Source organism: Panthera tigris, chromosome A1 (assembly GCF_018350195.1).
Source record: "Panthera tigris isolate Pti1 chromosome A1, P.tigris_Pti1_mat1.1, whole genome shotgun sequence".
Taxonomy (NCBI): Eukaryota; Metazoa; Chordata; class Mammalia; order Carnivora; family Felidae; genus Panthera; species Panthera tigris.
Window position 1 is genome coordinate 174,413,533 of NC_056660.1, and position 18,384 is coordinate 174,431,916.

The following is an 18,384-nucleotide window of genomic DNA, read 5'->3' on the forward strand; positions in this document are numbered from 1 at the left end:
AAGGAGTACCAAGAGGAACATTTTTAGGAAAACGTAAGCCTGAAGCTGTAGGGAACTCTGAGCCGTCCCTTGGTTGAGAAAGCTGGTCTGCAGGGAGAAATGATGCCATCTGCCCTCAGAGAGAGGCCCAGAGAGAGTTCTGGAGACATTCAAGTCTCTAGTTTTTCAGTTTAATTTAATTTTTTTCTTTTGAGGGAGAGCGAGCACAAGAGGGGGAGAGGGGCAGAGGGAGAGAGAGAGAAAAGAATCCCAAGCAGGCTCCATGCCAGGTTTGATCCAATGACCCTGGGACTGTGACCTGAGACGAAATCGAGAGCTGGACGTTCAACTGACTGAGCCACCCAGACACCCCTAAAGTCTCTGGTTTGATTTGCTTATTTTATTTTAATTTACTTTTTCAAAGATTTGATTGGTTGTGAGCAGTTTTCCGTTCACAGGAAAATTGAAAGGAAGGTACGGAGAGTTCCCTTTCACCCCTCCCTTACACAAGCTTAGCTTCCTCTGCCACCAGCACCCCCACCCCCGTGTCTCACACTTGTCACAACCAATGAACTCACACTGATACGTCATAATCACTTAGAGCCCAGAGTTCACATTCCTGTTGGCTCTTGCCATTGTATGTTCTGTGGGTCCCAGGATTAGGATGTAGACACAACTTGTGGGGGGCCACCCCTCGACCCCCCTACTCTCACATCTCCAGGAGTTAGCAGATCAAGCACCAAATCCAGGCACCCACGACCAGAGCCCTTTCTAAGGAATCACCACGGATCCCAACAGGAGGAGGGCCTCGGAGTCATAAGACTGGGGGTTACCCAGACCCCTTTTCATAATCTTCTCTCTTTTAATTTACTGCTGGTGGAACGGGGGCCCCGATACCGTAAATGATTTGCCCTGAATCTCGTGGTCCATTCTTTGCCAGAATCATCTATAATCTTGGCATGCCATCTGAAAAAAATCAAGCTCACTTCTAGAAGCTTCTGAGCTCTCTTTCTTCGGGGGAGGGGAAGGGGAGAGGAAGGTGACCTGGAGCCAGCTTATTAACTCATTCTAGAGGCTTCCAGGATTTTTATCACTATTATTTATTATTGGCAGAGGGAGAAGGGTTCCTTTGCAAAGGATCATAGCCGTCCACGTTGCGAAGCAGCTGGCTTTACACTTGATGGATGGTTGATTACACTTTATTAAAAGCCATTACAATTTCCAGCATTTGTCATACAAAACTATCTTCTAACAAATACCAGCTTGTTAGAGGCTGGCTGTTGGGAACCGAATTGGTCTTGTTTTGCTCCTACCTCGTCAACTCCAACCCTAGCACCCAATCAAACTTTGACAATCAAAACCCCTTACAAGTTTCCTAATAGATTCGAAACAGGTGGGGACAGCACGGTCTATTGCAGTAGCACCCAGAAAACATGAAATATATCAAAACCCACTCCCATCGTGCCTACTTGCTTCCCATTTAGAAAACCAGACAAGAAGCAGAGCTAAATGGACCATCTCTTTCTGTGCAAGCCATTACCAGCTAAACGTTTTAAAAAAAGAAGGAAAAGAAAAAAGAAACAGAAAGAAAGAAACCCAGAGCAGCCCCCGTTGAGCTCGCATAATAATGAAAAGCAGTCTGGTTGCAGTGTTGGTGGTGATACAGGGCCTGGTGCGGAAATCTTGATCAAAGCCTCTTGGCATGTGAAGTCATCAGTAATTCGACAGCCTATTTGGATGAAAAGAGCTCCTTTCTGGCTGTCCCACTTCAGGCCCACCCCAGAGAGGGGCACGACTCAAGCAAACAAGGCCGCTGGCAAATCGAGACACCTCTTCGCAAGACGTGATACGGAACACGAGTCAGGGCGGCAGCCGGAGGGCGCGATCAGGTTTCACTGGCATGTCATCTGTTCTGGTCAGGCCGGAGCATCCTTCACAGAGCCCCGGGCAGTGGCCTTTGACCCAGATAAAACTGCAAAGCAGCTCTCGCAGGGAGCCACTGCCCATCCAGGAAAGGGGAGGTGACAGCTTCAGGAATGGGAGGGTCCGATGGCAAGGGGTCAGTCTGGCTAATGACGATTTCATAAAACATTTTCTGCTAGTCACCTGTGTCAGACCCGGGCTGGTTCTTGGGGCCATGAGGATGCATATTCACAACCCCCCCCCCCCGCCCTTGAAAAGTTCATAATCTAGTTGAAAAGATAGACTATGAAAGTCCTATTACAATTCAGCGTAGTAAGTACTGTGAAAGGGAAGGCCACGGGCTATGAAGGGCTCCGGGAGGGCTCCGACCCCAGTGCCGGGAAGGCAGAGAAAACGGCCCAGGGGAAGTGACAACATCCAAGCGGAAACACATTTGGGGAGGGACCGTGAAACACATACTCTTCCCAAACGGAGTCTCCAAAATGGTCATTTTTATCATGCTTAAAGGTAATATTTATTGACAAAATTATTATTCACACCATAATGACAAGATATTAGCGGAAGAAATGTCTAATATGTGTACTGGTCTGTCAGTGGTCAGACTGTGATATGCACAGGAAAAAAGATAGAGGGTAAAACGTTAGTTTTGTTTACTTATGTACCTATCGATGGTATAGCCATACGTCCTCCAGGTCCATCCCCAGAAATGGATCTTCTGAATTCGGAATCTGGTTATGCTTTTGTTTCCAAAATGAGAAGGTCAGGAGGTAGAGAGGAGTGGAGGGAGGGAGCAAGAGAGGAGAGGACGGATTAAGCTGAGGGACCAGTGTGTGCAAAGGCACTGGGGCGGAAGGTACAAGACAGGCTTGAGGAATCCTTAACACATCAGTTTGACTGGAATACAAATTTTGTTTAAGGGAGTTCTGAGAAAAAGCATTCGAAAGAGATTGGCACCAGTTGTAGAGGTCCTTTGGTATCTAACCAGAGAATTTGGGTTGGGTTTTCGTCAGCAAGAAATGAAAAACCCAGCTTTAGAGCAAGGTGGTAATGGACCCCAAGTTGTGCTTTATGAACTCCACAGTGAATTCAACCTGGTTCTAGGTTTGGTGAGGGACACGAAGTTTGAATACATGGCCATATCCCTGGAGGAGATAAAAATGGGGGCTGGGAGACCCAAGGCATATACACAGCAACATCTAGAGAGTGATTACACGTTCACATGAACAAGTGTGTCCAAGGCCTTGTCTTGTACTAACAGCTGGTCCCAAGGGTCCAAGTCACTTTGCCTTCCTGAGCTCCTGTTCCCAGATCTTTGAAATAGGCATTACAATCATCGTAGGCAATAAATGGGCTAAGCCATGTGAGGGTACCTGACAGCACTTTCCGAATGACAGATTCAGGGAAAATGGAGCTTCTGTGTTAGAAAGAAAGTTTCTCATCTTTGACGGATAAAAGAATCATTTTCCAGGTGTAGTAGCATAGATCTCATTTTACATAGAGTTTTATATAAGGTTTTAGATAGCCCCTTTTATCCCCCTCCAAATTTAAGACGCTAGGATACAATATGAGAAATCTTATGTAAAATGAAAGACCATGGAGAAGGGGGTGAGGGGATGTGGCCCTCTTTGGCCCAGAGAACGGGGCCCTGATTCAGCTCAACGTTCTTACCTTCCAGGCACCCTTGTAATCCGTAACTAGAAAACATCCAAATCCGAATGTGAACCATCTGGGAAGAAAGCCTCATCTAGAACACCCAAACCTACTGGTCTTCAGAGACCGATCTCTATTTATTCCCTGACTGGACCAGAAGGAAGCAACTCCCGAGATGGAAAAACACAAACAAAAACGTTTGCGCAGCTCATTGTTGGCATAGTCTGTGTAACTTTGTATATGTTAATGTCAGTGTTATTGTTCAGAGGGGTCCACCCGAGAAGTTTTGGGATCGCCCTGAGGACCAAGGACATCACAGCCAATTACATCTGTAGGCATTTACTAGAGGACAACTTTATTTTAGACACCATGCTCGGGCCTGGGGAGATGGAATTGGAGGGTCCAAAATTGAGTAATTACATCTTTGCCTTAAAGAAATTTACCACCCGATGGAGGAAGAAGGTGGAAATATGAATGTAGACCAGTGATCTTAATGCAAGGCAGAATGTTAAGAAAAGAACTGAAATTCTATCAATTGTATTTTATTTTATTTGTGTGATGTGTGCTAAGCCTAATTTCAGACCCCAAATCAGAACACATAAATGATAGCTACGCTCATTCTGATTGGGAGAGGCAGAGTAAATACCAAATTAGTGTTGAAATTTCTAAGGACATATGTTAGGTTGATGGGTACAATTGGACCAAATATTTTAAATTGACACAGTCTCATAGATTTATTATCAGTAAAATGGAGGTATGTCAGGCAGATGTTGAAAAGTTTATACAACAAAAATTTTCTTCTGGAAGAACATTGCCTTCATTTGGAAGAAATAACTTGATATCTTGTTTAGGGTAGAAAGTGAGACTCTAGGGGAATATCCAAGTAACAAATGTGAAGTCCCTGGGTGGACGCTAAGGAGGAAAGAAAATAGAGAGCTAATTGGGTGCGGTCCATGATATAAGGCAAAGAAAGAGACCTCCTCATGGGGAATGGAAGTTTGAGGAAGAAGGACCCTGGACAAGTGGGGATGACTAATGACTGAGGGTGAACATTTTTCCTTGTCAGAATCCCCAGGAAATTCTACAGGAATGGGGGAAATGCTTGATGTTCAATGCTTTGCCATGGAAACTGGCTAAGATGTGCCCAGAGTGACATAGGGGGAGGGCATAACCCCTGGAAATCTGCACGGTTCAGAAAGACACGATGCTGAGCGTTTGAACTGTTTGGATCTCAAGAGCTGGAACGAGCAGCTGGCATCTGAACTACAAGTATAAACCTGTGTGATGCGAACATTAGAACAAGGGGGAAACTGAGTCCAACTGAGAAATAGGATTCTCTTTTCGGAGGAGGCAAAAAACAAACACCAGTGGTTCAAATTCACCGTGAGGAGTCCTCACTTTGGGTAGGATATGGTAGGCTCACCACTCCCACGATTCCTGAGCTCTAACTGAAAATCTTTGCATTTGAGTGTCCCAGGAGCAGAATTCTTATTTAAGTCCACGACGTTTTTTTCTTAATGTTTCATTTATTTTTGAGAGAGAGACAGAGAGAGAGAGAGAGAGAGAGAGAGAGAGAACGAGTGGCGGAGGGGCAGAGAGAGAGGGAGACACAAAATCTGAAGCAGGCTCCAGGCTCTGAGCTGTCAACACAGAGCCTGACGTGGGGCTCAAACTTGTGAATCGCCAAGATCATGACCTGAGCCAAAGCTGACACTCAACCAACTGAACCGTCCAGGCACCCCTTAAGTCCATGACCTTTTAAAGCATACGGACCTTTAAATGCAGTCATGCTAATCCTTAGACTTTAGTTTAAGGTCCCACATGGACAAAGGCTGAGAAGGATATATATCACCAAGTAAACAGTGATCACTTCGGGCTGGTGGGGTTAGGGCGGTTTTTCAATAATTCTTCAGCATTTCACATAACACCTACATGGCTTTTACAACGTATATATGAAAAATCATATACATTCATAAAGCAATGTCTACATCAGGACCAAAAATCAAAATGAGAGCTTATGTGTTGTATAATACTATTTTTTTGTTAGATATTTAAGAGTATGTATTTGTATACGTAGAAAGAGGTCGGAAATAAAGCTCACGAGGAGTCAGGAGTTGTCACCTTGGCGTGGGTGGGATTGTGGCTCATCTATAATTTATTATTTTGGCCTAACTGTATTTTGAAAACGGTTTACAGCGGAGGAATGTTGGTTATATGATGGCAGAGTTGGGGTGGCCTGCCAACGGAGTGATTGTCCTCCATGGCTCGTGTGGATGAGCCAGTCTTTTCTCAGACCTTCTACCTCTAAGACCCTCAGAAGCAAAGGGATGACATTGAAAAGCTACCACGTCCAGATTCAAGCACAAGAAGGGGGCATAAAATGCGTATTTTGAGGCAGACGGCATGTGTGGCCAGCCTGCCTCTGCTGTTTTCTGGTTCTGTGACTCAGGGCAATTTCTTAACCTCTCTGTCCCTCAGTTTTCTCATCTATAAAATGGGCATGATAACAGTTGCCACCGCAGAGCTCTGTGAGGCTCAGGGAAGACTCAACCAGCTCCGGGCTGTATCCTCCCACTTCACCTAAGAGGCTGCAAGGGCTCAGAGAGGTGAAGCTACTTGTCCAAGGTCCCCCAGCCACAGATAAGAGCTGCGATTCCAAATGACTCCTCGCGCAGTGCCCCCACCCTCCTCAGAAACGAGAGGCCCACCAGTTGTTTTTGGCCAGATATTTATCATGAAAACCGGATTCCGCTGAGGCCAGCAGAACATAATGGCGAAGCCTGTCTCTCAGCGGCATTTAGCTCAAGGTATATATTTGGTCTCTGATGCATCATGTTCCTCCAGCCCGGTCCCCTCTCATTTTCTCTGTTTGCTTTCCTCCGGGAGGCCGAACGAGAGGCCTTAAACTTGGTGTAAACTTGGCCGAAATGAAAGGAGGAGGAAAACAAAACAAGACAGGAGACGCTGTTTGCGGGGAGGTGTATGTTATGAGATGTCTGGTCCGGGCGTGGAGCAAACGCGTCTCTCCAGCCCTCCCCGGACACTGGGCAAGCCCTCATTCACCCCTGGGGATGCATCCCCCCCCTCCCCCCGGGGGAGAGGAGGAGCTTGAGGGAGGACAAAGGATGGGCTGTATTTTCACTCCAATTTTCTGGACTGAAATCTAGAAATGAGTGAGAACTGGCTCCAGTGGACCCAGAGAGAGGGGATGCACTTGAACCCACCCCCACAGTGCACGTGTTGGCATTTGAAGCTTAGCCCCGGGTCATGTCAGAGGGTGAAGCTCTTCGGGGTGGGGGTAGTGATGGGGGAATGGAGAGAACACAGCCCCCTGGAGACGCAGCAGGCTGGTCGCAAACCCAGACTCCGCCTTCCCGCCCTTGGGCCCTTTGCCAGTCTTGGTCAAGAGCCTGGAGTCTGGAATGATACCAGGGCTGGAATCCTTGTTCCACCACTTAGCAGCTAAGATCTGTCTAAGCTTCAGAGCCTTCATCTGTAAAATGAGGGCAATAATCATAGCACCTACTCACCGAGTTGCAGCAACTCAGGAATGGGTTAATGCATGCAAAACTATTTCACGGTCCTAGACACTCCAAAATAATCATGGTTACCATTATTCACTTAACTTCTCTGCGGCTCATTTTCCTTATCTCTGAAATGGTGTTAGTAATGCCTGCCCCTCTGAGTTGTCCTAAGGCTTGGATGAGCCAGTAACTGCCTAGATGCTTTGTAAACACAAAATTTCTCTTCTGTTGACTAGGCTTATCTCCAGAAATCTCCTCCAGCTGTGGGTGGTAGTCTGGGACTAGCCCTGTGAAAGCCCCTGGCACACAGTAGGTATTTAATTAAAAAGGCACCAGCAAGTTCTTGGCTGTGTCTCTTTGGGCCAGATAAACGGCAGAGCTCTGAATAGCTTTCTATAAACAGGCAAACCGGTTATTTCATGCAGAACAAATAAGCAAATGTCTCTGATTGTTTCCTCAGCAACAGCACTGAGGGCCCGAAATTATCCAGAGAATCGTCCTGGATGGCCGTTGCCCTGGGTTTGTGTTGCCCGAGACTAAACCCACATCTACCTGGCGCAGGAAGAAAGGGCCATCCTGGGGGCAGGTCTCCAGGCAGCCGTGAGGGAGCAAGGGGCACCATGCACTCTCCAGAAGCAGCTGGCAGCCAACTGGGAGCTTGATGGAGGCTTGGGCTGTGGGGACACCACCTGGGGTGACTGCTCTTTCAAAAGGGACCGTAAGAGAATCCCCGACGGGTGTCGAGTCAACGAGTCAACGGTGTCGTCGATCTCCTGCGCCCTCCGGCTCTGGAGGTGGGGGAAAGCCACTTCTGGTCACACCTGCACCGCAGCAGGTAAATCCCTTCCAGGGGCCTGACCCGCTCTCCCTGTGCACCAAGGGCACAGGGGTAGGGACAGAATGGAGTGGGGGAGTGCCTTTGCCTGAGGGAACTAACAAACATTATCCCCTGTCATTCCTTGGCACCCAGCACGGCTCTGCCAATAATAGAAAACACTGGTAACAAAATAACTTTTATTGTTGGTCAAGGCACCGAGCACTTTACAATCCAAAGTCCCCTAGTCCCTGTAGTCCCCCCAGTCATCCCCAAATGACGGTATGGCTGAGTGAGCTCTATTTTATAAGATGAGGAAACAAGCCCCGAGCGACACCCTTGCCCCACTCCAGTGCCTAGGTTCCAACCCCCGTGATCAAGGTGACTTTTCTGAACATGACATTCAAGGCTCTGCGCACTCTTCCGACCTTATTTGTATTGTCACGAATGCTGTGTCTGCAGAACTAGCCGTTCCCACAAGTGCCTGGCTGGCTTTCTCCCGCTCCGTGTGTTAGCTTTCCCTGTCCGGACCCGGCCCCCGGCCCGTGCTCCCTGTCCCCTCCCCTGGGTGCCAACTTGCTTTTCAAAAAGTTAGCACCTCCTGGGGCCCTGGCACTTCATCTACAAAACACCCCTGTGACTAGGCCTGGGCACACTGATTTTAAGGCACAGGACACTGAGGCACAGAATGACAAAGCAAAGGGCAACAAGGTCACAGAAGTTGTACTTGTAGGCGGATGTCTTTTCTACCCCACGGTGTTTCTCCTGAGTTCGGGATCTCCTTCTCTGGGAAGCTCTCCTTGCCTTCTGTTGGATTAGGCACAGGAATGTGCCGGAGCCTGCCCTTACGGGCCTGCGAGAGCCAATTATGAAATTGTTGGGAATTTTGCAAGCCGGTTGTTAAACACAGCAATTATTAAGGATTAAATTATAAGCACTTTATAATTAAATAAATTATATTAAAAACAAAGGTCATAAATAGTCAAAACTCATCACTTCCTAATTATTTTATTACATTTTACTATTATCTATGCTCTTAAGGTTATTTCTACCCGTCTCATCTGTGTGGTGGAAATTCGACATAATGGTGCCCTACTGGGCATCCCTCAGTGATGTCATGCAGATAGCTTTGAAATCAGCATGGCTGGAGTATTTACACCAGGGAAATTGGCAAACGCTACCAATCAGGGCTTGGTTTATCGTGTTGATTGCCTAGACTGAAGAAAGTGATGGAGAAAATACCAGTAATGCAGCTTCAACTTACAAGCGTAGCACGTCTGGAGACTTACGTCGTGAGTAGCCCCCCAAATTGAAGAAAGGTCCCGCCAGGATTTGAGAACTAGCAACCAACTTAGCAGAGAAAATGCTGGCATTGTAGACAAACGCATAGGGTTCCAAAGTGATCTTTGTTGTTTTGCTTTCAGCCTATTTGTTAATGTCAACGAAAATAGAACTACACTTCAAGAATCCATTGTTAAACACCGAGCAACATTTGGTGGGCGGGGTGCGCCCTCAGTGCTTCCAGAGCCACCTGGCTTTCTCTCCATAGTAACCCTTGCCTCGGGGCTCTGAAACTTTCCACCCGTGTCTCCTTCTTCCTTGCTCTTCTTGAGAGCGAGGGTTGAGTCTTTTCCTTTTCCTTTTCCTTTTTCTTTTCAGCTCTTGGGATAGGCACTCAATAATTGCCAAATAAATGGGGGCGCCTGGGTGGCTCAGTCGGTTAAGCGTCTGACTTCGGCTCAGGTCATGATCTCACAGTCCGTGAGTTCGAGCCCCGAGTCGGGCTCTGGGCTGATGGCTCAGAGCCTGGAGCCTGCTTCCAATTCTGTGTCTCCCTCTCTCTCTGCCCCTCCCCCGTTCATGCTCTGTCTCTCTCTGTCTCAAAAATAAATAAAACGTTAAAAAAAAATTAAAAAAAAAATTGCCGAATAAATGAATGCATGCCTGTGTGACGGAACGAATATCCCCAGGCAATCCCCCCTCAGGAAAAACTGTCTTAAGGTACTCATGCATGCTTATAGTATTCCTGTACGTATCATACATTGCTGAGTACCTACTATGTGCCGGTTGTGTTGATACTAACTCCCAATGTGACGACAAACACCAAAAGTGGAAACGCTGAAAAATTTCCAAACTCGGGGACTTGTCTGTCTCGTGTTCAGAACAGCCTCCGCATTCATTTAGCACTTCAAGGAAAGCAAAGATCATCAACTTCATCACCTCCCCTCACCCGCCAGGACCCCAGATGAGTCTCAGGAAAAGCGGAGAGGACCCTTGTGCAGTGACATCGTCATGCCCGTCCCTGAGGAGCTAGAGGCACGGAACCCCACCGTTGTGCTCTGATGCCCCACCAATGTCTTCGAAAACAACCGTCCCCAAGGACAAGAGGGAGGTGATTTTCCTATGATGGAAGAGCTGGTTTCTGTTGTCCAAACCATCACTGTGTACCTAGGAGTGTCGCCTTGTGTCTGCAGGGGCAGCCAGAAGAAAGAACAGCTCAAAAGAACTTACAACACGAGGCTCAGAGATCAGAAGGCACTACCGATTTCCCTTTCGACAGAGGCCCGTGGGAAACCCTCACGTCTCTCTTCCCCTTACTGGTTTCACGGGACTCAAACTTCAAGACCATGTTAGCGGATAAACAATGTAACGGCGTATCCCATTGTAGCGTTAATACAAAGATAGGTGGTCTTCAACTTACAAAGCAAATAATTAGTCACCAAATGAATAAGAAAAGAACAGTCGTTAGCACGACAGTCACCTGTCAAAGGTGGTTGTGTTTCTACCCGGGGAGGGTGGGCACTTTCCTGTGGCCAAGCGGGCGGGATATTGTTCCCAGCAGCCTTGAGACCTCCCCAGTATATGTCTTTTTTCCTTAAAAAGAAGAGACGAGGAGGAGGAAAAAAATCAGTTGCTTCGACTTGAAAGTCAGTGCTAAAGGAGGCATTAGAAAAGCCTTTCTTGTGGCTCAGAGCCCTGATTACCACAATTAAAGCCCAAGGTGTGGTGCTATTTGCTCAGCATGCTCTGACACATGAAAGCAAATGATTCAGGCAAGGAAAATAATTATACATTAATTTGTGTTTGGCAACTGTGTTTTATTCCTTTGGCCCACAAAGCAAAGATAAAAGGTGATATTATTGAACGTGTTTTCTCTGCCTTCAGTGGGGTTGCCATGGGCTGCGTTTGGAGACAGGCGTCTTTGGTCGGGCATTTTCCTGGCATTGCGGGGTTGCCTTTTGTGCTCCGTCGCTGTGGTGGGCCAGGAGGAGTGGAGGAAAGGTACAATGTTGGTTGCTCACTGCCCTGAGCTTTTTGTTTGCAGGTTTCCTGCCGACGTGGCCGGGTGGAAAGGAAAAGGGACCCTCTGTAGGGAGAGAGCTCCAGTCCCCATCCTGGGGGCAGTCACCCCGTATCACGGTATCGCATTGGGCATAAAGGGACAGACGAGGAAGGCCCACCCACCCAGCCATGTATGGAGGCTGGTGGGGAGGGGGTGGGGGAGGGGGAGGGGGGGTGTTTCTGAGTAAGGCTCACAGGCAGGCAGCTGTCCCAGGAAGAAATGCAGGCCCCGTGTAGCCAAATAGCCCGGACTCTAAAAAGGAAAGTAAGAACATCTGAATTCTTTAAAAAGGAAATCTCTCAGTTTTTGAACATTGGCTTGATTTCAATGAAAATAAAGTACGTCTTCAGGCTGCAGCTGGCCTTGTGGCCACCCGTTTGAGCCTCTGACATATAGCACGGGGGGTGAAACACTAGCTTCTGGAGTCAGAAAGATCTGGGTTCTGAGCTCAGCTCCATCTCTTACCAGCTGGTTGACTGCGGACAAGCTGTTTCATCTCTCTGGGTCTCAACGTCCTGTTTGTAAAAAGGAGACTGATAACAATTGTACCTCCCTCCGAGAGTTACCGTGGGGATGAAATGAGATGATGCCGGGCGTAAGGCAAGTTCTTTCAGTCTTTGGCAGACAGTAAGCACTAAATAAATGTCAGTGATTACAATGATTTATAAATGAGCCATAGGAGGGCGATTAAATATCATTGTCCCTGACTTGCTTGCGGTCAAATAGGATGCCTGGAATTCAGTAGCTACGCTACAGATAATCAGATAATTGCTGGATCGATGAATGAATGAATGAATGAATGAATGAATGAAGATGCCAGCTACAGGCCAGAATGAGCAATTAATGCACCATCTTCTTTCTGGCAATGTCCCCTGTAGTGTTTGAGCTCATTGCTTAGTCTCTTTGGGCTTCCACTTTTTCATTGTTAAATGGTCGGGGTGTCCTTCTCTAGCCAGCTCTCAAGGCTGCTTTCCTGTCTCCTGACGGGACCTCTTGGGGGCTCTGAGCCAAGGTTAGGGCTGACCAGCAGGGACTCAACCACTCGACTCCGGGAAGGGAGGCAATCTTACCCTGGGGATTGTTCATAACTGAACTGAAGGAGGACTGGCCCCTCCATCGCCCCGCCCCACATCACTGTCTACACCTCTCTCTTCTGCTCTTTGCCCCAGCAGGCTGACGCGGAACACACGCTCCCTTGCCCTTTGCCTTGCGGTATGATTTCGTCATGGGGAGCCTGGCTGGAGAAGGTTACAGCATTGATTCTCCATACTCCTGCCCCATTTTGCAGAAGGGGGCCCTTTCTACATAACTCTATTCCCAGGTTCCAGGAACTTCTGCCTCCCCTTATTCTTTTGGGTCTAGGGCACTAGCCACCCCAGGTACTGCACGTCACCCTGCCCACACCTTTGATTCCGATTGACCCTCAGGGCCTCAGATGAGGGTACCAGCTGTTTCCTGCGGGGACCCCGAGGGCTGTAACAGGAAATGCTCCTTACCTTCCGATCTGTGAAAAATGCACTCTCAGATGAAGGAGACCTCAGAGTGCCCCGTCAGAGAACCCAGGCTTGGGGGGCAGACGGGCTGCAGCTCAGATCCCTGTGAGCCGCTTACTGGCTCTGTGAACTTGCACGAGTCCTGTCGTGACTCCGACCTACTTCCCCCTGGTGGGGCGAAGATCTGTGGGGGCGAGATTCCCCCCAGTATCTTCCAGTACACTGGTGGGGTTGAGCTGGGCTGTCTGGGCTGCCCTACACCATCTCTGCTGGCCATGGCTGCTCGGGGAGGCTTTTCTTTCTTTCTTTTTTTTTTTTTTAATTTTTTTAAACGTTTATTTATTTTTGAGACAGAGAGAGACAGATCGTGAACGGGGGAGGGGCAGAGAGAGAGGGAGACACAGAATCCGAAGCAGGCTCCAGGCTCTGAGCCATCAGCCCAGAGCCCGACTCGGGGCTCGAACTCACGGACCGTGAGATCGTGACCTGAGCCGAAGTCGGACGCTCAACCGACTGAGCCACCCAGGCGCCCCACGGGGAGCCTTTTCTATGCCTTCTGCTACCTCTTTATTCTTTCAGCTCTTTTTCCCTTATAGGCAAGATATTTTATTTTAGTTTATCTTTATTTTATCTTACCTTATTTTATTTTATCTTACTTTATTTTATTTTATCTTTATTCTATTTTATCTTACCTTATTTTATTTTATCTCACTTTATTTTATTTTATCTTTATTTTATTTTATCTTACCTTATTTTATCTCACTTTATTTTATCTTTATCTTTATTTTATTTTATCTTTATTTTATTTTATCTTACCATATTTTATTTTATCTCACTCTATTTTATCTTTATTTTATCTTACCTTATTTTATTTTATCTTTATTTTATCTTACCCTATTTTATTTTTTTATTAATTTTTTTAAATGTTTATTATTAAGAGACAGACACAGAGTGTGAGCAGGGGAGGGGCAGAGAGAGGGGAGACACAGAATCCAAAGCAGGCTCCAGGCTCCGAGCTGTCAGCACAGAGCCCGATTCGGGGCTGGAACCACAAACTGTGAGATCATGACCTGAGCCAGAGCCGGTTGCTGAACCGACTGAGCCACCCAGGCACCCCTTACCTTATTTTATTGTATCTTACTTTAGTGTATCTTATTTTATTTTATTTTACCTTTGTTTCATTTTATCTTACTTTATCTTTGTTTTATTTTATCTTCTTTTATTTATTTTACCTTAATTTTATTTTCTCTTACTTTATTTTCTTTTTTAGCTGTTTTCGTTTTGTTAGACTGTGCCTAAGAAATATTGCTCCCAATGAAAGAGTGCCCAGTAGCTCACGAACATTCTTTTGAACCTCCCAAGAATCACAAATGGCCTTTATGGCAGAAGGACATTATAGCTCTTAATCAGAGTATGAGGTAAAAATTGAATGTTGTTTAAAATATTCTTGGGGTGCCTGGGTGGTTCAGTCTGTTAAGCGTCCGACTTCAGCTCGATCATGATCTCACAGTTTGTGAGTTCGAGCCCCGCATCAGGCTCTGTGCTGACAGCTTAGAGCCTGGAGCCTGCTTCGAATTCTGTGTCTCCCTCTCTCTCTGCTCCTCCCCTGCTCATGCTCTGTCTCTCTCTCTCTCCTTCAAAAATAAATTTAAAAAAAAATTTAAAAAAATTTTTAAAAAATAAAATTTTCTTGAAAAGCCTTTAAAAGCTAAAAAAAAAAAATCACCCATAAATTTTGGTACATCTGGTTTAGGATATATATATGTACATTGGGGATGTACATATATAATATATACAGCAAAGTATAGTACATTAAAATATGCAAAATATCATTTTACAGTGTTTTCCATTAAAGAAAGAGACAGAGCACATGTAGCTGATTTTGTAGGAATCCAAGACCCCTAAGATACAGCCATACTGATTTTGTGGATGAAGACGCTGACGTTCAGAGAGGTCAAGCAATTTGTCTAAGGGCACACAGCTAATAAATAACAAACTCACGATTCAGGTATCTGACTCCAAAATCTATTTTTTTTTCTCCCATGCCATAATCTCTGGATTTATGTCAGTTGGCATAAACAGAGAAACAGACACTCGAAGCCAGCATCACCAAGATGGCTTTCAGAATTATTATATGGGAAATAGTTTTAAATACTGGGCCCGCTGCCTTTTCCACTCCGCTCTCCTGGCAGTGCGGGGCCCCAGCCCCTCTGAGTGGCGAGACCCAGCACCCTGAGCCTGGACCGGAGGGTGCTCAGTGCCGACCCCTCCCTGCAGGTCCAGGAGAGGCAGCACAGGATCGAGGCGCCCCTGCTTGGCAAGCCAGGTGGAGGTTTTGCTGTTGTTGTTGGCCTCTGATGAATGATGATAATTGTTGGGAGATTAATTTCAGATTCTCGGATGAAGGATCCTACCAAAGCATCAGGCACAAAGAGAGGGGGAGGGAAGCAGGGAGGAGGCAAGAGCCCCGACGGAGCCTGGCATTCTCCCCGTGGCTCCGGTGCTGACTCAGGCCCTGACCTTGGGCAAGTCATTTAACTTCTTTATGCCGATTCTCCTCATCTGTAAAATCAGCCTAATGATGGCTTCTTTTCCAAACCACTTTGATTCTCAGATGAAAGCGTCCATAAAAGTGCCTAGGATTGCTATTAATTGAGCCATTATTATTTTTATTATTAAATAGATTAAGTCCACGAAACTTTAACTATGTTTTGACTTCCACCTGGCAAGGCAGTGGGAAGAGCAGTTAACTATCAGATGACAGGCCGCTCTGATGTCGCCCTTTGCAGGGAGGCTGGCGGACAGGTATTTCCTTCAACAAGGCCACCCTCGCCCGGACAGGCACGGTCTGCGCTGGGTGTGCTTAGCTGTTGCTGCTTTTGTTCCATCTTTAGATACAAATGTGCCCGGCCGAGCGCAGGTCACGTTCTCAGTCATTAGAAAGAATTGGGGGCGGAAATGCCTCGGTCCTTGGCCTCGGCTGTGTGATTTTATTGGCAAATCGTGGGAACTCTTTGCCCGTCGGCTTCTGCGCTTGGATAATGGGAACCAACATCATCTCACCCACCTCGGTGCTGGGCTCAGAGGATATAGCCCTCTGCGGGGGCTAATCACAGCCGTCGTCCTGTCTGCAACAAGAAATCAGGGGAGGGTAATCCTTGAGCTCAGATCCCACTTCTACCCCTTCCTGGTGCTGCTGGAAGGCACAGACAATAATATCTTTCTTCCAGGATTGTGAGAAGGAAATAATTTGGATGAATCCTTAAGCCGGTGCCCGGCCCCAAGCATATGCTCAGCCAACTGACGGGCATTACTATCAGAGAGGAAGCACTTGATGAACAGCAAACACGATTTTTTCCCCTTAATGTAAGGGGCAATGAGGGACGCCTGGGTGGCTCAGTCGGTTAAGGGTCAGACTTCGGTTCAGGTTCTCAAGGTTCGGGGGTTCGAGCCCCGTGTCGGGCTCTGTGCTGACAGCTCGGAGCCTGGAGCCTGCTACGGATTCTGTGCCTCTCTCTCTCCTTCTGCCCCTCCTCTGCTTGTATTCTGTCTCTCTCAAAAATAAATAAGCATTTAAAAAAAATTTAAGGGCAATGCGCATCTTTCTAGATGTTTGAAGCATACACATTATAAAAAATATAAAAATAACTCTACCTTCTTTTTTACAGAGCAAATGAAATTATGGAAGGAACCCACACCCAGTGAGAAGATAGCCCACAAAGGACAAGCCTAAGCTGTCCACAGTTCCCCTGCCTGGGGTACCCACTGAGAAGCCTTGTGGGAATGTGTATCCCCCACGTTCAGGCACTTCGGTCCTTCACAAGGCTTGCTTGCCAATGTTGCAGATCACAAGGGCAAAAAGGGAACACTTAGTGGCAAAGAGCCCTGGTTTCTAAGGGACGAAACTTGAGTCTAAGCCTCCCTGTGCCACTAAATATCTGTGCCATGCGTTCTTTGGTGCTGAGATTTCTCTTTTAGACTAGGAAGACATTCGACAGAATTTCCAGAAGTGTGGAGCATGGACACTTTTGATTAAAAAAAAAGTTTTTTAATGTTTATTTATTTTTGAGAGAGAGAGAGAGAGAGACAGAGCGCAAGCAGGGAAGGGCAGAGACAGAGGGAGACACAGAATCCGAAGCAGGCTCCAGGCTCCGAGCTGTCAGCACAGAGCCTGATGTGGGGCTCGAACCCACAAACCGCGACATCATGACCTGAACCGAAGTCGGACGCTCAACCAACGGAGCCACCCAGGGGCCCCTGAATTTCTTTTTTTAATTGAAGTACAGTCGATGCACAATTTTCTATTAGTTTCAGTTGTACGATACTGTGATCTGACAAGCACTTTAACTTTCTATTTATAAGTTCTAGTTGTTTGTTAGAAATACATGAAATAGAACAGACGCATATATTAGAAAAATCGGCACCCAGCAAATCAAATTCGTGATTTGATGAATATATATTGAAAGGCATTCATCGGAGGTAAAAAGTGAGTTGATTTAGAGTAAACTGTAAGTCAAGAGCATTGCGGAGTGGCCCGCGATGACTGGTGGACCATACGTGGAAAATGCTGGACCAGATTTTCTCTAGATTATTCCCAGCTCTACGATTCCCTGAAGGGACCGGCAGCCCTGTGCACTGGCTCCAACAGCGCTCATAACACGGCCCCGAGCTGTTCACCAAATGGTCCATGTTGTCCGAAACTTTCTCTCTGCACCCCAGGCGAGAACCGCCCTCGGGCCACATAGTGGCAGATCCGTGTGAATGAGAATGGTCCAGGAAGCCTTTTCAAACTCTTTCAGGTCCTGTAGGCATTTATTGAGCACTTGCTGTGTGCCAGCTGACGTGCCAGGCATGATGTGCTCATGAACTGTCTCTTTTAATCCTGTGGCAACCCTGTGAAATTTTAAGTGCACCCTGGTTACTGGGGGGGAGGGGGGGTCTTCGGCCAGGCATGTAGCTCCCAAAGCCCATTTAATCCTCAGTGAAGTGAAGATAATGACATCTGCCTTGTGCACCTCACTGGATTAGCATCGGGATTAAAAGAGATTGTGTACGTAAAGTATCTTGGAAAATATAAGGTCCTGCACAAAGAGAAAGAAAGAAGAAAAAGAACACCAGGAAGTTCTCTGTCTCTGCCTCCTCTGCTCTCTAACAAAATTCATCCTGTGCCATTAGATTATTGGTGAGGACCTAAGATGTCACTTAACTCGTCACAGGTCTCATTGCTACATGTGCCAACGCCAACGTGTCACAGTCCCGGCTCAGATTTAATCCCCGGCACCTTCTGTGACCAATCGGTGGGTGGCTAAATTCTGTGCCCTAGGGTCTGATAAGCCTGAGTTTGAGCTCGAACTCTGTGCCTCAGCGGTGGTATGTCCTTGGGCAAGCTGCTCGACCCCTCTGGGTTGCTCCCTCCTCTGCGATAGGTTGGAAGATAATAGAAGTCGTCGGAAAGATGCAAGGAGCTGAACTATATAAAGCAGGGGGGAAAAGGGCCTGACTTTCATGACATGTGCAGTCAAGAGTGTCATCTGCTCTGTGAGGTGTGATTATTATTCCCACTTAAGATATGAAGAAACTGAGTCTCAGAGAAGTGAAACCACTCGTTCAGGGCTATGCAACTAAGAAGCAGCAGGGCAGAGATTTGAATCCACTTCT